Consider the following 20,422-nt stretch of genomic DNA (forward strand, 5'->3'; position numbering starts at 1 on the left):
TTTAACAATAAATTACACTGCCACATAGCAAAGGTGATTCAATACCCCATCATATTCTACAATTCAAAATCACAGTGCCAACTGACATATGTCTCAGACAACTCTGGACAAGTCATCATGTCAAACACTCGCCACAAACACCGGAACAGCTTAGGGTACACACAAGGTACATCACACTACATACAGCCTAGAGATCGGTTGACAACTTATAAGGTAATACAGCACATTTTGCAATAATTCATCATCAAGCTGTTGTTCCTTCCTGGCTTATGTGGTACTGGGGCAGTTCTTGGTGCCGAAGAAAAATGACGAGTTGTTCCAAGAATGGCTGAAGGAGACATGTGCTGCGAATGCCAAACAGTCTCGGGACTGCTACACATGTCTGAAAGACTGGTGTGATTCCTTCTTGTGAGATGCCTGCCCTGTCATGTCATATTGCTGTCCACATGTTACTGTGCAACGAGTATGCTTATCTTGCATTTGGCTTTTTATATTTTGAACTCAGACCCTTATTGCTGGGTAACATACAGATAATAAACAATGCCAGGAAGGTGATACAGTACTACAGTAGAACTGAGCTCAGGCCCTTATTGCTAGGTTACGTTCAGATGATGTTCAGTGCCAGGAAGGCGATACAGTACTACAGTAGAACTGAGCTCAGGTCTTATTGCTAGGTTACGTTCAGATGATGTTCATCGCAGGAAGGCGATACAGTACTACAGTAGAACTGAGGTCAGACCCTTATTGCTAGGTTACGTTCAGATGATGTTCAATGCCAGGAAGGCGATACAGAACTACAGTAGAACTGGGCTCAGGCCCTTATTGCTAGGTTACGTTCAGATGATGTTCAATGCCAGGAAGGCGATACAGAACTACAGTAGAACTGAGCTCAGGCCCTTATTGCTAGGTTACGTTCAGATGATGTTCAATGCCAGGAAGGCGATACAGTACTACAGTAGAACTGAGCTCAGACCCTTATTGCTAGGTTACGTTCAGATGATGTTCAATGCCAGGAAGACGATACAGTACTACAGTAGAACTGAGGTCAGACCCTTATTGCTAGGTTACGTTCAGATGATGTTCAATGCCAGGAAGGCGATACAGTACTACAGCAGAACACAACGCAATAAGTCTATAGACTCTTTTGAGCAAGAGTCGTGTGACGGTTTTTTTGAAATCTTCGAAGAAAGAGCATGTTCGACTGTACCTCAAGAGTTGTGAAATGTGGACACCAAGGGCCGGACTTGCTGGAATAGTGCTCGACATAAAGGGAAAGTTGACTGTTGGAAAGTTGAAATCATCTCTCTTGTCAGTCATGGGGATAGTTTTTTTGACGCTCTGAATTTTATGCAAAGATCTGTATACAAACCTAAACCTGTTGGTCAGATGAAGGTTTATGACTAAGTACGTTTCCAATATCACCGTAATGAATCAAACCAGACGACTCTGCAACCAGGGTCACCATGTGTTACAACGTCGATAATCCAGCTGTTGCCTAGATCCATACTTGAAGGACAAACTTCACATGACAATATTGACTTGCAAAGTAAACACGTTATGGTATTTAAAGGATAGTAGCAATAGTAATGATAATATGACTTTCCTCCAAAGCGACACGAGATAATCTTTAAATAGTTATTATATTAACAAATCTATCTTTTGTTGGATTCAGCTACAAAGCTGGGTGCAGGCGAAAATAATAATAATAATAATAACAACAACAACAACAACAACAACAACAACAACAACAACAACAATAATAATAATAATAATAATAAATATAGCTGCGGGCAGCGATGTCGGGCTCTATGATATCGAGAATTACTGAGTCATATGGTTTCAGCCTACTCGAATCCGCTTTATAATACAGTGCATAAGGGTATTGTATAATGTAATTAATAATTTGATATTTCACTGACGTCTTCTTTGATAGGCATTTAGAAGTTGGAGTACTAAGTGAGGATAAGAATTTATGGATGAACAACTTCTTTATTACAATTAAGAGTGACGTTTCGGTTTAGGTTCTATCACAGTTATCAAGCAAGTGATATACAGAGTGTGGTTTTGCTGCTATAGAGTGTTGTTGACAAGTATCTATACAAGTAGGAGGCAATGTTTATGCAGTAGAGTAGATATTGTTATACTGGAGTAGAGAAGCCTGTTATGTACACAACAGGGTAGTGATGACAATCGTCGGTGAAGTCAGTGACAGAAACAAAGGATGAAGCCAGTAATATAAACAACGGGATTATGGCTGATTGGGGCCTTTGATGAGTTGATGGAACGCCGGGGGGTATGAAAATCAAAATCAAATATGGCCGCAACTAATAACTATCCAATCAAATATATCAATGTTTGATATGTTGTGTACGGAGACAAATCTCAGAAAGTTTGGTAGCATTTCATGTGGTGGATTCAGAGTCGTATGCTTTTGAAGACCTGTGTACCTAAAAGACACTGTGAAAACCCTGAATCCAAAATGGCTGCCAAACCACGTGGCCAATGGCCAAAGTTAAAGAACAAAAGATGTCAAGCACCTAAAGCAGCAGGCACATGTAGAGTGTGAAAGTAATCGGAGTAGCGGTTTCAGAGCAGCGGGACAAAATACATCTCATGCCATTAGTGAGTTAGTGAGTAATCCCCAATTGGTTTGGTTGTACCGATGCCGTCTAAAGTAAGGAAACGCTTGTGAGACATCGCCTCTACGACATTGACGTGTCCCAGAACGTCCCGGGATGTCCTGAACCCATTCTACACGCCGTCCATGTTTGAATCTGCATATGGTTTGCATGTACCAACGCCTTCAAAAGTAAGGAAACGCTTGCGAGACATTGCCTCTACGACAGTGATGTGTCCCAGAACGTCCCGGGATGTTCTACACCAATTTCTGACGCCGTCCATGTTCGAAGACACTGTGAAAACCCTGAATCCAAAATGGCTGCCAAACCACGTGGCCAGTGGCCAAAGTTAAAGAACAAAAGATGTCAAGCATCTAAAGCAGCAGGCACACGTAGAGTGTGAATGTAATCGGAGTAACGGTTTCAGAGCAGCGGGACAAAATACATCTCACGCCACTAGTAAGTGAGTGAGTATGGTTTTACGCCGCTTTTAGCAATATTCCAGCAATATCACGGCGGTGAACCTGAAATTGGTTTCACACATTGTACCCATGTCAGGAATTGACAGGTTTTCGGCGTGACGAGCGAACGCTTTAACCACAAGGCTACCCGACCGCCCCTCATACCAATAAATCATTTAGTTCCAGTCAATTTGAATCCACTTTATAAATGCAGTGCACATGAGTATGTTATAGTGTAATTTATTACTTCATATGTCATCAGTCCGTTTTGACAAAATTGGCGGGAGCCAGAGCATTCTTGGGTGATCTGAACCCATTCCAGTTCTTGTTCATATTTGAATCCTCAAATGGATTCTTTGTACCAATGCCGTCAAATATAGACGACGCTACGTAATTGACGTGTACAAGGGTGTCCCGGGGCATAGAGCCCTAATAATAAATCAAACAATTACAATAGGACAATATGATTACCATCATAATCTTGACGATCCCACTCTTCATACACACACGAAATTTGGTCGAAATCGGACCAGTAGTTTCCGAGTAACAAGTGTTCGAAGGTCTGCTAATCAGAGGTCTGCTGTACGGCAGCTTGTGGCAGGGTGACAGGCCGGGTGGTAGGGGGTCAACTAGTCCGGGAGCGTAGCTCCCTTGTCCATTGAGCTACAGTCAAACGGATGAGTGTTCTGACTTGGCCAGGACCCCGGGTTTCTGTCGCATTGCATAGATAAAGTACTGACACTGTTTCCGACCTCGTCCATGTTCGAATCCCCAATTGGTTTGGTTGTACCGATGCCGTCTAAAGTAAGGAAACGCTTGTGAGACATCGCCTCTACGACATTGACGTGTCCCAGAACGTCCCGGGATGTCCTGAACCCATTCTACACGCCGTCCATGTTTGCATCTGCATATGGTTTGCATGTACCAACGCCTTCAAAAGTAAGGAAACGCTTGCGAGACATTGCCTCTACGACAGTGATGTGTCCCAGAACGTCCCGGGATGTTCTACACCAATTTCTGACGCCGTCCATGTTCGAAGACACTGTGAAAACCCTGAATCCAAAATGGCTGCCAAACCTCGTGGCCAGTGGCCAAAGTTAAAGAACAAAAGATGTCAAGCATCTAAAGCAGCAGGCACACGTAGAGTGTGAATGTAATCGGAGTAACGGTTTCAGAGCAGTGGGACAAAATACATCTCACGCCACTAGTAAGTGAGTGAGTATGGTTTTACGCCGCTTTTAGCAATATTCCAGCAATATCACGGCGGTGAACCTGAAATTGGTTTCACACATTGTACCCATGTCAGGAATTGACAGGTTTTCGGCGTGACGAGCGAACGCTTTAACCACAAGGCTACCCGACCGCCCCTCATACCAATAAATCATTTAGTTCCAGTCAATTTGAATCCACTTTATAAATGCAGTGCACATGAGTATGTTATAGTGTAATTTATTACTTCATATGTCATCAGTCCGTTTTGACAAAATTGGCGGGAGCCAGAGCATTCTTGGGTGATCTGAACCCATTCCAGTTCTTGTTCATATTTGAATCCTCAAATGGATTCTTTGTACCAATGCCGTCAAATATAGACGCCGCTACGTAATTGACGTGTACAAGGGTGTCCCGGGGCATAGAGCCCTAATAATAAATCAAACAATTACAATAGGACAATATGATTACCATCATAATCTTGACGATCCCACTCTTCATACACACACGAAATTTGGTCGAAATCGGACCAGTAGTTTCCGAGTAACACGTGTTCGAAGGTCTGCTAATCAGAGGTCTGCTGTACGGCAGCTTGTGGCAGGGTGACAGGCCGGGTGGTAGGGGGTCAACTAGTCCGGGAGCGTAGCTCCCTTGTCCATTGAGCTACAGTCAAACGGATGAGTGTTCTGACTTGGCCAGGACCCCGGGTTTCTGTCGCATTGCATAGATAAAGTACTGACACTGTTTCCGACCTCGTCCATGTTCGAATCCCCAATTGGTTTGGTTGTACCGATGCCGTCTAAAGTAAGGAAACGCTTGTGAGACATCGCCTCTACGACATTGACGTGTCCCAGAACGTCCCGGGATGTCCTGAACCCATTCTACACGCCGTCCATGTTTGCATCTGCATATGGTTTGCATGTACCAACGCCTTCAAAAGTAAGGAAACGCTTGCGAGACATTGCCTCTACGACAGTGATGTGTCCCAGAACGTCCCGGGATGTTCTACACCAATTTCTGACGCCGTCCATGTTCGAAGACACTGTGAAAACCCTGAATCCAAAATGGCTGCCAAACCACGTGGCCAGTGGCCAAAGTTAAAGAACAAAAGATGTCAAGCATCTAAAGCAGCAGGCACACGTAGAGTGTGAATGTAATCGGAGTAACGGTTTCAGAGCAGCGGGACAAAATACATCTCACGCCACTAGTAAGTGAGTGAGTATGGTTTTACGCCGCTTTTAGCAATATTCCAGCAATATCACGGCGGTGAACCTGAAATTGGTTTCACACATTGTACCCATGTCAGGAATTGACAGGTTTTCGGCGTGACGAGCGAACGCTTTAACCACAAGGCTACCCGGCCGCCCCTCATAATACCAATAAATGATTTAGTTCCAGTCATTTGAATCCACTGTATAATGCAGTGCACATGAGTATGTTATAGTGTAATTTATTACTTCATATGTCATCAGTCCGTTTTGACAAAATTGGCGGGAGCCAGAGCATTCTTGGGTGTTCTGAACCCATTCCAGTCCTTGTTCATATTCGAATCCTCAAATGGATTCTTTGTACCAATGCCGTCAAATATAGACGCCGCTACGTAATTGACGTGTACAAGGGTGTCCCAGGGCATAGAGCCCTAATAATAAATCGAACGATTACAATAGGACAATATGAGGCAGCTTGGGGCCGGGTGGCAGGCCGGGTGGCAGGCCGGGTGGCAGGGGATCAAATAGTCCGGGAGCCTAGCTCCCTTGTCCATTGAGCTACAGTCAAACGGATTAGTGTTCTGACTTCGCCAGGACCCCGGGTTTCTGTCGCATTGCTTAGATAAGGTGCTGAACCTGTTTCCGACCTCGTCCATGTTCGAATCCCCAATTGGTTTGGTTGTACCGATGCCGTCTAGAGTAAGGAAACGCTTGCAAGACATAGCCTCTACGACATTGACGTGTCCCAGAACGTCCCGGGATGTTCTACACCCATTTCAGACGCCGTCCATGTTCGAATCCGCATATGGTTTGCTTGTACCAACGCCGTCACATGCAAGGAACCGCTTGCGAGACATCACCACAGGTGTCCAAGTGAGTTTTGAACTCACGTTTGACTTTGACCATGTTCGAATCCTCAAATGGTTTGCTTGTAACAACGCCGTCAAATGTAAGGAACTGCTTGTGAGACATCACCACAACGAAATTGACATGTGCCTGGATGTCCCATAGTGTTTTAACCAATTTCCTACATCGACCATGTTCGAATCCTCAAATGGTTTGCTTGTACCAACGCCGTCAAAAGACAGACACCGCTTGAAGAACATTGCCGCTACGAAATTGGCGTGTGCTGGAGTGTCAGAGGGCTACTTAACTCATTTCCGACCTCGACCTTGTTTGAATCCTTATATGGTTTGCTTGTACCATCGCGTCTAATTTAAGCAGCGCTTGCGGGACATCGCCGCTACGAAATTGATGGCTCTGGGGTATACCCTTTATCTTCTAAACCCATTTCTGACTTCGACCATGTTTAAATCCTAAACTGGTTTGCTTGTACCAACTCCGTCAAATGTAGGCAGCGGTTGCGGACATTGCCGCTATGACATTCGCATGTGCCGGGTGTCAAAGGCTGTTCTAAATCTATCTACGACCTCGAATCCTCATGTTCGAATCCACAAGAGGTTTGCTTGTACCAACTCAGTCAAAAGATAGTCACCATTTGCAGGACGTCACCGCTCCAAAATTGAGCGTGCCAGAGTGAATCAGAGTGTTCTAAATCCATTTCAGACCTAGACCATGTTCGAATCCTCAAATGGTTTGTTTGTACCAACGTCGTAAAACATAGTAACTGCAGGCAGGTTGGACATGGACGCAAGAAATTGGCCTGTTCTGGGGGTGTCGGGGGGCACGGGTGGCCCAGCCGTCAAAAGTAAGCATTTGGCAATTGGGAAATAAATTAGCAAGTCAGGGAGCCTGACCACCCAATCCTGATAATCGCCTATCAAGACAAGCATGGGCTGCTGAAGACCAATTCTAACCCTCATCTTCAAGAGTAGTCTACAGTCAAAGGGAAATAATTCTACCTAGATTTTACGAGGCTTCATTCTTAATATGTTTGAAATAAATAATCCCATATTACCACCAAGCAGTGTTACTTTTAGCATGCAACCAAGAACACAAAATGAAGTACATATGTGAAACTAACTTCATGCAAACTTTCAATAGTTTCTTTAAAGAACCTTACAAGATATGATCTTTAAAGTAAAATTTCGATGATGAAAATCAAAATCAAATTTGGCCGCAACTATCAAAGATGGCCAATGACAGCTATTAAAATATTGATTTGTTGTGTATGGAGACAATTCTCAGAAAGTTTGGAAGCATTTGATTAAGCGGATTCAGAGTTCCATGCTTTTGAAGACATGTACCCCCAAAACACTGGGAAAACCTTGAATTCAATATGGCTGCCAAACCACGTGACCAATGGCCAAAGTCAAAGAACAAAAAATGGCAGGCACCTAAAGCAGCAGACACATGCCAATTTTGAAAGTAATCGGACAAGCGGTTTGGGAGCAATAGGCCAACATAAATGTTTAAAAAAATCTTGTTTTTTGGTTATCTGCCCTTGGTCTTTGGGCCTACGGCATTGGGTTTTTTGTGGTATCTGCTTTACGACATTGGGAATCTTGGTGCCAATTTTGAAGAGATTCTGAGCTGTAGTTCTTGAGTTACGATTGGAACAAAAAACGCCGGAATAATAATAATAATAAATATAGCTGCAAGCAGCGATGTCGGGCTCCCGCTGGTTAGGAATTGTAGAAGCGGATCCTGTTCTATTCATAGAAGTACTTTTGCAAAATTGTACTTTGGTTATACAGAGTACTAAAAATCATTGAAACTGAGTTCTTAATTAAACTAATTTATTACCATTAAGGCATTTTCTCTTGTTGTTATATAAAAGCATTCGGATATGCGGAAGGATATGTGCTATACTGTGTACGAGTATAAGCTGATCTGGATTATCAAAAGGAAATTTCACCGGTCCGTTTTGACCAAGAAAAGAATTCCCATTTTGTCCCTGGGTCTGTTCAGGATGGAAGATACAAGCATGCAGAGGTGTTGGTGACTTGTTATTGTAATATTCAGGAAATGGATCTTGTAATTTGACCCGTGCTCAGGGATGAGATGGCTTAGACCATTATCTAACAGTAACAACACATGTCGGTCACCTCTTGTCATCTCCTTGTTGAAGCAATTCAACCAATCAGCTAAGAAAACAACAAGTCTTCCAAGCGTTTGTGATCAAAGTTTAAAAGAAGATTAGCTGTAAACACAATGGAGATGAGAAAGGGACTGGTTTCTAAACCATAATGATTTGGGTAAATAATACTCCTTAAAGTTGGCATTATATCTGGGATCTTTCAGGAAAAAATGGAATTATCAAAAATGAACAGGTTCGTATTATTAAAAGCTAATTTGATAGTGCGGAAATCCGTTCCAAGGAAAATAAGGCATTTGATAAGAAGAATACCAAACATGTTGTACAACGATCCTTTTAGACAGGGAGCAACTGAATGGATCTAGTGTACAAGTACGGGAAACTGTGCACTTTCCACTGGCAGAATGTATTACAAACAGCGTGAAGAGAATCTATACAGAAACAGACTAGAAGTCGCTACTATTGAAACGAAGTGAACATATAAATGGTCTGTTATTATTTGAAATTGTGGTAATACAATTAAGACAAGTACCAGTAAATTAAACGGAGAGTTCAGCGATATTAAACTTTCAATCACAAACGTACAAAATGCGTGCTTTCTGCTGGCAGAGACTACTGAAAACAGCGTGAAGAAAATCCATAATGAAACAGACTATAGAAATCGCTGCTATCGAAACATGAAGTTAACATATAACCCGTCGGTTACTGTACTTGGAAGTTGCGGTAATACAATTATGACAAGTACCAGTAAATTAAACGGAGAGTTCAGCGATATTAAATCACAAACGTACAAAATGCGTGCTTTCTGCTGGCAGAGACTACTGAAAACAGCGTGAAGAAAATCCATAATGAAACAGACTATAGAAATCGCTATCGTCGAAACGTGAAGTGAACCTGTCTGTTGTAGTAAGAAAATTATGACAAGTACGTTTAAAAGATAGTACATTAATCGGAGAGTTCAGCGATATCAAACTTTCAATCACAAACCTACCGTAAATCCCACAGTCTGAACAGCATTTATGAAGGAGGCAACACTTCGGGCGGGATGTAGGTCATGTTTTGACTGAAGCACCCCACACGCGGCTCTCGGACGACCCCGCTATAGCTGTCTCACCATACCATTCCCGTGCACGTGGATCACGTTCCAATATGCAACCGACCGACCGACCGACCGACCCAGCCGCATGGGACTGAGGTACGCTGGCACGCTGTGAGACCAATACACATGTATGCGCAGTTCTTTGCTTAAGTCTGTTGACAATGTGTATTGTGAATTCGCGCCAATTGATGCAGATATGAGCTTTCACATAACAAAACACAATGTCGTTATTTACTCCAAGCTACACTGTTTTCTATGCAGAACCGTTGAACAAACGAGCGCAAACGTAAATCTATTTCTATAGTCCGTTTCTGCTTGCGTTATCCATCAGCTGTATAAACACTGTACCTCATTGACCCTGGTAACTGATTTCTGTAGTCCACAGCCGAAAACTATACACAAAGCTCACGTACTGCAAACTGTAGTTTGTTATATAAATAAACCTATACCGACAATAGTGTAGCGTATAGCGCCAAGAGAACGGAATCGTATGCACGAGTATTGCTGTCGATTGAAGTGCAGTGAACGGGACTTATTTGTCATTCTATGGCTGCTTCTTTCAGTGTCTTTTACTTTAAAAAATGTTTGAAGAGTTCGTAAAGCACCCATGTCATCCCCACTAAATGACATTTCCAGAACATGTGAAATAAGAGTTTGATGTATGTAGGATTTGTGATTTGTGACTGCATTTTAATATCGAATTGCACATGTAAATACTAAAGATTGCCTAGTCTGCCAGTTATAGAATGATCTGGTTAGGAGCAAGATGCTGAAAGATGTTGTTATACATAAATTATGCATCATTTCTCGTCCCGTCGTCTTATTTCCTATGTCGCTACAATTGGTCGTGATAACAGACATCCCCACTCAATATACATATACCAAATCTGGTCGAAATCGGACAAGTAGTTACGGAGTTACGGGTATTTAGAGTTCAGCTACGGGTATTTAGAGTTCAGCTACGGGTATTTAGAGTTGTGCTATTTGGCAAGTTTATGGACCTGGCCCAAAGAGTGCCGTTTTCAAAAGGCTGTAGCTCCGTTGTCCGTTGAGCTATAGATAAACGGTTTGGTGTTCTGGAAAGGTCAGAAAAAGGGCTATCAGGTCAACATATCACATACGTATATTTTTTGCGAAGTTGTTAGTATGGTACTTGGAGCCAAAGTCTGGAGAGTTTGGAAGCTTTTGAGCTGGTAGTTTGAGCTGAGGACATTTTGGGAGTCAAGTACTGAGATATCTGGTAAAAAACAGTGCAAAAACACTTAATCCGATCTGGAGGCCAAACGAAGCAATTTCGCTACATTGGATGTGTAGAGAATTTGTTGGCCATCTGATTGCGCACCAGTTCAAGAATTTTGGATGTCTTTGGAGCTTTCGTGGCGGAGATATTAGCTGTTGAAATCGCGATTTTTAAAGTTGTTTTGAGTTATCTGCCCTTAGTCTTTGAGTCTAGAGTCTTGGGATTTTTGTGGTATCTGCTTCAGGACCTAAGCTATCTTTGTGGAAATTTTGAAGAGATTCTGAGCAGTAGTTTTGGAGGTAGGATTGGAACAAAAATCGGCGGAATAATAATAATAATAATAATAATAATAATAATAAATAATAATAATAATAATAAATCGAACAATTACAATAGGGCTCTTGCCAGGATGGCAGGGAGCCCTAATAAGAAATCCTTATTTTTGCGATTTTGGCACTTTTGACCCTTGGATCGGGTAGCTGGACTAAAACCATTTAAAAAAATTCAAGGTCACCAAGGTCACGGGGTCAAGGTCATTTAGGTGGTCCGTAAAACGAAAATGTACTTTTTTTGGCGAGCTCTCACGCGACTGTTATTGCATGTATGGTGGAAGTGGTTGGTAATTATGCATTACCCCGACCAGTTCTAGCATATGTATAGGTAAATTTTGATGATATGCATGTCCGCCGTCCGTCCGCGCGTCTGTCCACCAAAACTCTGTTTTGTCATTTTCTCACGAACTATCTAACTTACAAAGCTGAAACTTTGCAGACATCTTCCCATGGTCTGTATCTAATAGTGCTGTGAATATCAATTCATTTCGTTGTCAAGTTTGGTTTCCATGGCAACCTGACGAAGAAAAACTTAAATCCAAGATGGCGGACAAACGGCTGGAAATATCCATTTTGACGGCCCGATCGAAAATGATCGGTATCTCATGACGGTGTCACATGCAAAATATGGTAGCTATTGGAGCAATTTTGGCGGAGATATATGCTGTTTTGTGCCGTTTTTATCATTTTTGGCATTTTCACGGTCTTTAATCCAATATGGACGCTAAATGACGCAACTTTTGACAAACAGCTAAGAACATGAAATGTTCAGCGTCTGATGCTGGTGCATTGTGGTCATTTGTAGCACTTTCTATCAAGAACTTTAGCAGCTACGTAGTTTGCAAAGTAAAAATATTAGAAGCTATCAAAATCCAATATGGCCGCCACATCACGTGACTTTTGACATAAGAGCAAGAACAGATCTTGTTCAGCAACCAAAGCAAGACTCATCAGAAGTTGTTCAAGTGCCTTACCTGATAAGTTTCCAATGCTAGAGCTTGCTAAAGATGTCCTATAAAAAGTTTGAAAATAACTTTCAGCCGGAAGTTGCAGTCAATATGGCGGCCATTGAAGACATATCTCAGAATTTTTTCTTTGAAGTTGTTAGTATGGTACTTGGAGCCAAATTCTGGAGAGTTTGGAAGCTTTTGAGCTGGTAGTTTGAGCTGAGGACATTTTGGGAGTCAAGTACTGAGATATCTGGTAAAAAACAGTGCAAAAACACTTAATCCGATCTGGAGGCCAAACGAAGCAATTTCGCTACATTGGATGTGTAGAGAATTTGTTGGCCATCTGATTGCGCACCAGTTCAAGAATTTTGGATGTCTTTGGAGCTTTCGTGGCGGAGATATTAGCTGTTGAAATCGCGATTTTTAAAGTTGTTTTGAGTTATCTGCCCTTAGTCTTTGAGTCTAGAGTCTTGGGATTTTTGTGGTATCTGCTTCAGGACCTAAGCTATCTTTGTGGAAATTTTGAAGAGATTCTGAGCAGTAGTTTTGGAGGTAGGATTGGAACAAAAATCGGCGGAATAATAATAATAATAATAATAATAATAATAATAATAAATAATAATAATAATAATAAATCGAACAATTACAATAGGGCTCTTGCCAGGATGGCAGGGAGCCCTAATAAGAAATCCTTATTTTTGCGATTTTGGCACTTTTGACCCTTGGATCGGGTAGCTGGACTAAAACCATTTAAAAAAATTCAAGGTCACCAAGGTCACGGGGTCAAGGTCATTTAGGTGGTCCGTAAAACGAAAATGTACTTTTTTTGGCGAGCTCTCACGCGACTGTTATTGCATGTATGGTGGAAGTGGTTGGTAATTATGCATTACCCCGACCAGTTCTAGCATATGTATAGGTAAATTTTGATGATATGCATGTCCGCCGTCCGTCCGCGCGTCTGTCCACCAAAACTCTGTTTTGTCATTTTCTCACGAACTATCTAACTTACAAAGCTGAAACTTTGCAGACATCTTCCCATGGTCTGTATCTAATAGTGCTGTGAATATCAATTCATTTCGTTGTCAAGTTTGGTTTCCATGGCAACCTGACGAAGAAAAACTTAAATCCAAGATGGCGGACAAACGGCTGGAAATATCCATTTTGACGGCCCGATCGAAAATGATCGGTATCTCATGACGGTGTCACATGCAAAATATGGTAGCTATTGGAGCAATTTTGGCGGAGATATATGCTGTTTTGTGCCGTTTTTATCATTTTTGGCATTTTCACGGTCTTTAATCCAATATGGACGCTAAATGACGCAACTTTTGACAAACAGCTAAGAACATGAAATGTTCAGCGTCTGATGCTGGTGCATTGTGGTCATTTGTAGCACTTTCTATCAAGAACTTTAGCAGCTACGTAGTTTGCAAAGTAAAAATATTAGAAGCTATCAAAATCCAATATGGCCGCCACATCACGTGACTTTTGACATAAGAGCAAGAACAGATCTTGTTCAGCAACCAAAGCAAGACTCATCAGAAGTTGTTCAAGTGCCTTACCTGATAAGTTTCCAATGCTAGAGCTTGCTAAAGATGTCCTATAAAAAGTTTGAAAATAACTTTCAGCCGGAAGTTGCAGTCAATATGGCGGCCATTGAAGACATATCTCAGAATTTTTTCTTTGAAGTTGTTAGTATGGTACTTGGAGCCAAATTCTGGAGAGTTTGGAAGCTTTTGAGCTGGTAGTTTGAGCTGAGGACATTTTGGGAGTCAAGTACTGAGATATCTGGTAAAAAACAGTGCAAAAACACTTAATCCGATCTGGAGGCCAAACGAAGCAATTTCGCTACATTGGATGTGTAGAGAATTTGTTGGCCATCTGATTGCGCACCAGTTCAAGAATTTTGGATGTCTTTGGAGCTTTCGTGGCGGAGATATTAGCTGTTGAAATCGCGATTTTTAAAGTTGTTTTGAGTTATCTGCCCTTAGTCTTTGAGTCTAGAGTCTTGGGATTTTTGTGGTATCTGCTTCAGGACCTAAGCTATCTTTGTGGAAATTTTGAAGAGATTCTGAGCAGTAGTTTTGGAGGTAGGATTGGAACAAAAATCGGCGGAATAATAATAATAATAATAATAATAATAATAATAAATAATAATAATAATAATAAATCGAACAATTACAATAGGGCTCTTGCCAGGATGGCAGGGAGCCCTAATAAGAAATCCTTATTTTTGCGATTTTGGCACTTTTGACCCTTGGATCGGGTAGCTGGACTAAAACCATTTAAAAAAATTCAAGGTCACCAAGGTCACGGGGTCAAGGTCATTTAGGTGGTCCGTAAAACGAAAATGTACTTTTTTTGGCGAGCTCTCACGCGACTGTTATTGCATGTATGGTGGAAGTGGTTGGTAATTATGCATTACCCCGACCAGTTCTAGCATATGTATAGGTAAATTTTGATGATATGCATGTCCGCCGTCCGTCCGCGCGTCTGTCCACCAAAACTCTGTTTTGTCATTTTCTCACGAACTATCTAACTTACAAAGCTGAAACTTTGCAGACATCTTCCCATGGTCTGTATCTAATAGTGCTGTGAATATCAATTCATTTCGTTGTCAAGTTTGGTTTCCATGGCAACCTGACGAAGAAAAACTTAAATCCAAGATGGCGGACAAACGGCTGGAAATATCCATTTTGACGGCCCGATCGAAAATGATCGGTATCTCATGACGGTGTCACATGCAAAATATGGTAGCTATTGGAGCAATTTTGGCGGAGATATATGCTGTTTTGTGCCGTTTTTATCATTTTTGGCATTTTCACGGTCTTTAATCCAATATGGACGCTAAATGACGCAACTTTTGACAAACAGCTAAGAACATGAAATGTTCAGCGTCTGATGCTGGTGCATTGTGGTCATTTGTAGCACTTTCTATCAAGAACTTTAGCAGCTACGTAGTTTGCAAAGTAAAAATATTAGAAGCTATCAAAATCCAATATGGCCGCCACATCACGTGACTTTTGACATAAGAGCAAGAACAGATCTTGTTCAGCAACCAAAGCAAGACTCATCAGAAGTTGTTCAAGTGCCTTACCTGATAAGTTTCCAATGCTAGAGCTTGCTAAAGATGTCCTATAAAAAGTTTGAAAATAACTTTCAGCCGGAAGTTGCAGTCAATATGGCGGCCATTGAAGACATATCTCAGAATTTTTTCTTTGAAGTTGTTAGTATGGTACTTGGAGCCAAATTCTGGAGAGTTTGGAAGCTTTTGAGCTGGTAGTTTGAGCTGAGGACATTTTGGGAGTCAAGTACTGAGATATCTGGTAAAAAACAGTGCAAAAACACTTAATCCGATCTGGAGGCCAAACGAAGCAATTTCGCTACATTGGATGTGTAGAGAATTTGTTGGCCATCTGATTGCGCACCAGTTCAAGAATTTTGGATGTCTTTGGAGCTTTCGTGGCGGAGATATTAGCTGTTGAAATCGCGATTTTTAAAGTTGTTTTGAGTTATCTGCCCTTAGTCTTTGAGTCTAGAGTCTTGGGATTTTTGTGGTATCTGCTTCAGGACCTAAGCTATCTTTGTGGAAATTTTGAAGAGATTCTGAGCAGTAGTTTTGGAGGTAGGATTGGAACAAAAATCGGCGGAATAATAATAATAATAATAATAATAATAATAATAAATAATAATAATAATAATAAATCGAACAATTACAATAGGGCTCTTGCCAGGATGGCAGGGAGCCCTAATAAGAAATCCTTATTTTTGCGATTTTGGCACTTTTGACCCTTGGATCGGGTAGCTGGACTAAAACCATTTAAAAAAATTCAAGGTCACCAAGGTCACGGGGTCAAGGTCATTTAGGTGGTCCGTAAAACGAAAATGTACTTTTTTTGGCGAGCTCTCACGCGACTGTTATTGCATGTATGGTGGAAGTGGTTGGTAATTATGCATTACCCCGACCAGTTCTAGCATATGTATAGGTAAATTTTGATGATATGCATGTCCGCCGTCCGTCCGCGCGTCTGTCCACCAAAACTCTGTTTTGTCATTTTCTCACGAACTATCTAACTTACAAAGCTGAAACTTTGCAGACATCTTCCCATGGTCTGTATCTAATAGTGCTGTGAATATCAATTCATTTCGTTGTCAAGTTTGGTTTCCATGGCAACCTGACGAAGAAAAACTTAAATCCAAGATGGCGGACAAACGGCTGGAAATATCCATTTTGACGGCCCGATCGAAAATGATCGGTATCTCATGACGGTGTCACATGCAAAATATGGTAGCTATTGGAGCAATTTTGGCGGAGATATATGCTGTTTTGTGCCGTTTTTATCATTTTTGGCATTTTCACGGTCTTTAATCCAATATGGACGCTAAATGACGCAACTTTTGACAAACAGCTAAGAACATGAAATGTTCAGCGTCTGATGCTGGTGCATTGTGGTCATTTGTAGCACTTTCTATCAAGAACTTTAGCAGCTACGTAGTTTGCAAAGTAAAAATATTAGAAGCTATCAAAATCCAATATGGCCGCCACATCACGTGACTTTTGACATAAGAGCAAGAACAGATCTTGTTCAGCAACCAAAGCAAGACTCATCAGAAGTTGTTCAAGTGCCTTACCTGATAAGTTTCCAATGCTAGAGCTTGCTAAAGATGTCCTATAAAAAGTTTGAAAATAACTTTCAGCCGGAAGTTGCAGTCAATATGGCGGCCATTGAAGACATATCTCAGAATTTTTTCTTTGAAGTTGTTAGTATGGTACTTGGAGCCAAATTCTGGAGAGTTTGGAAGCTTTTGAGCTGGTAGTTTGAGCTGAGGACATTTTGGGAGTCAAGTACTGAGATATCTGGTAAAAAACAGTGCAAAAACACTTAATCCGATCTGGAGGCCAAACGAAGCAATTTCGCTACATTGGATGTGTAGAGAATTTGTTGGCCATCTGATTGCGCACCAGTTCAAGAATTTTGGATGTCTTTGGAGCTTTCGTGGCGGAGATATTAGCTGTTGAAATCGCGATTTTTAAAGTTGTTTTGAGTTATCTGCCCTTAGTCTTTGAGTCTAGAGTCTTGGGATTTTTGTGGTATCTGCTTCAGGACCTAAGCTATCTTTGTGGAAATTTTGAAGAGATTCTGAGCAGTAGTTTTGGAGGTAGGATTGGAACAAAAATCGGCGGAATAATAATAATAATAATAATAATAATAATAATAAATAATAATAATAATAATAAATCGAACAATTACAATAGGGCTCTTGCCAGGATGGCAGGGAGCCCTAATAAGAAATCCTTATTTTTGCGATTTTGGCACTTTTGACCCTTGGATCGGGTAGCTGGACTAAAACCATTTAAAAAAATTCAAGGTCACCAAGGTCACGGGGTCAAGGTCATTTAGGTGGTCCGTAAAACGAAAATGTACTTTTTTTGGCGAGCTCTCACGCGACTGTTATTGCATGTATGGTGGAAGTGGTTGGTAATTATGCATTACCCCGACCAGTTCTAGCATATGTATAGGTAAATTTTGATGATATGCATGTCCGCCGTCCGTCCGCGCGTCTGTCCACCAAAACTCTGTTTTGTCATTTTCTCACGAACTATCTAACTTACAAAGCTGAAACTTTGCAGACATCTTCCCATGGTCTGTATCTAATAGTGCTGTGAATATCAATTCATTTCGTTGTCAAGTTTGGTTTCCATGGCAACCTGACGAAGAAAAACTTAAATCCAAGATGGCGGACAAACGGCTGGAAATATCCATTTTGACGGCCCGATCGAAAATGATCGGTATCTCATGACGGTGTCACATGCAAAATATGGTAGCTATTGGAGCAATTTTGGCGGAGATATATGCTGTTTTGTGCCGTTTTTATCATTTTTGGCATTTTCACGGTCTTTAATCCAATATGGACGCTAAATGACGCAACTTTTGACAAACAGCTAAGAACATGAAATGTTCAGCGTCTGATGCTGGTGCATTGTGGTCATTTGTAGCACTTTCTATCAAGAACTTTAGCAGCTACGTAGTTTGCAAAGTAAAAATATTAGAAGCTATCAAAATCCAATATGGCCGCCACATCACGTGACTTTTGACATAAGAGCAAGAACAGATCTTGTTCAGCAACCAAAGCAAGACTCATCAGAAGTTGTTCAAGTGCCTTACCTGATAAGTTTCCAATGCTAGAGCTTGCTAAAGATGTCCTATAAAAAGTTTGAAAATAACTTTCAGCCGGAAGTTGCAGTCAATATGGCGGCCATTGAAGACATATCTCAGAATTTTTTCTTTGAAGTTGTTAGTATGGTACTTGGAGCCAAATTCTGGAGAGTTTGGAAGCTTTTGAGCTGGTAGTTTGAGCTGAGGACATTTTGGGAGTCAAGTACTGAGATATCTGGTAAAAAACAGTGCAAAAACACTTAATCCGATCTGGAGGCCAAACGAAGCAATTTCGCTACATTGGATGTGTAGAGAATTTGTTGGCCATCTGATTGCGCACCAGTTCAAGAATTTTGGATGTCTTTGGAGCTTTCGTGGCGGAGATATTAGCTGTTGAAATCGCGATTTTTAAAGTTGTTTTGAGTTATCTGCCCTTAGTCTTTGAGTCTAGAGTCTTGGGATTTTTGTGGTATCTGCTTCAGGACCTAAGCTATCTTTGTGGAAATTTTGAAGAGATTCTGAGCAGTAGTTTTGGAGGTAGGATTGGAACAAAAATCGGCGGAATAATAATAATAATAATAATAATAATAATAATAAAATATAGCTGCAAGCAGCGATGTCGGGCTCCCGCTGGTTAGGAATTGTGGAAGCGGATCCTGTTCTATTCATAGATGTACTTTTGTAAAATTGCACTTTGGTTATACAGAGTACTAAAAACCATTGAAACTGAGTTCTTAATAAAACTAATTGATTACCATTAAGGCATTTTCTCCTGTTGTTATATAAAAGCATTCGGATATGCGGAAGGATATGTGCTATACTGTGTACGAGTATAAGATGATCTGGATTATCAATAGGATATTTCACCTGTCCGTTTTGACCAAGAAAAAAATTCCCATTTTGGCCCTGTACCTGTTAAGTATGGAAGATACCAGCATGCAGAGGTGTTGGTGACTTGTTATTGTAATATTCAGGAAATGGATCTTGTAATTTGACTCGTGCTCAGGGATGAGATGGCTTGGGACATTATCTAACAGTAACAACACATGTCGGTCACCTCTTGTCATGTCATTGTTGAAGCAATTCAACCAATCAGCTAAGAAAACCCCAAGCCTTCCAAGCGTTTGTGATCAAAGTTTAAAAGAAGATTAGCTGTAAACACAATGGAGATCAATGCACTTAAGTAGGTTGAGAACGGGACTGGTTTCTAATCCATAATGATATTGGTAAATAATACTCCTTAAAGTCGGCATTATATCTGGGATCTTCCAGAAAAAAAAATGGAATTATCAATAATGAACAGGTTCAGATCATAAAGGGGTAGTTTGATAGTGCGGAAATCCGTTCCAAGGAAAAACAAGGCATTTTATATAAAAAAACAAACAACATGTTGTACAACGATTCTTTTAGACAGGGAGCAACAGGATGGATCTACCGTGCAAGTACGGGAAACTGTGCACTTTCCACTGGCAGAATGTATTACAAACAGCGTGAAGAGAATCTATACAGAAACAGACTATAGAAATAGCTACCATCGAAACTGAGTGAACATATAAATGATCTGTTATTATTTGAATTTGTGGTAATACAATTATGACAAGTACGTGAAAAGATAGTAAATTAAGCGATTTTAAACTTTCAATCACAAACCTACCGTTAAACCCAGTTTGAGAGAAAATTAATTGGAGAGTTCAGCGATATTAAACTTTCAATCACAATCCTACAAACTGCGTACTTTCCACTGACAGAATGTATTACAAACAGCGTGAAGAGAATCTATACAGAAACAGACTATAGAAGTCGCTACTATTGAAACGAAGTGAACATATAAATGGTCTGTTATTACTTGAAATTGAGGTAATACAATTAAGACAAGTACCAGTAAATTAAACGGAGAGTTCAGCGATATTAAATCACAAACGTACAAAATGCGTGCTTTCTGCTAGCAGTGACTACTGAAAACAGCGTGAAGAAAATCCATAAAGAAACAGACTATAGAAAACGCTACCGTCGAAACATGAAGTGAACCTGTCTGTTGTAGTTACAAAATTATGACAAGTTCGTTTAAAAGATAGTACATTAATCGGAGAGTTCAGCGATATCAAATTTTCAATCACAAACCTACCGTAAATCCCATAGTCTGAACAGC

Source organism: Haliotis rufescens, unplaced genomic scaffold, assembly GCF_023055435.1.
Source record: "Haliotis rufescens isolate VD_foot unplaced genomic scaffold, xgHalRufe1.0.p SCAF_3, whole genome shotgun sequence".
NCBI lineage: Eukaryota > Metazoa > Mollusca > Gastropoda > Lepetellida > Haliotidae > Haliotis > Haliotis rufescens.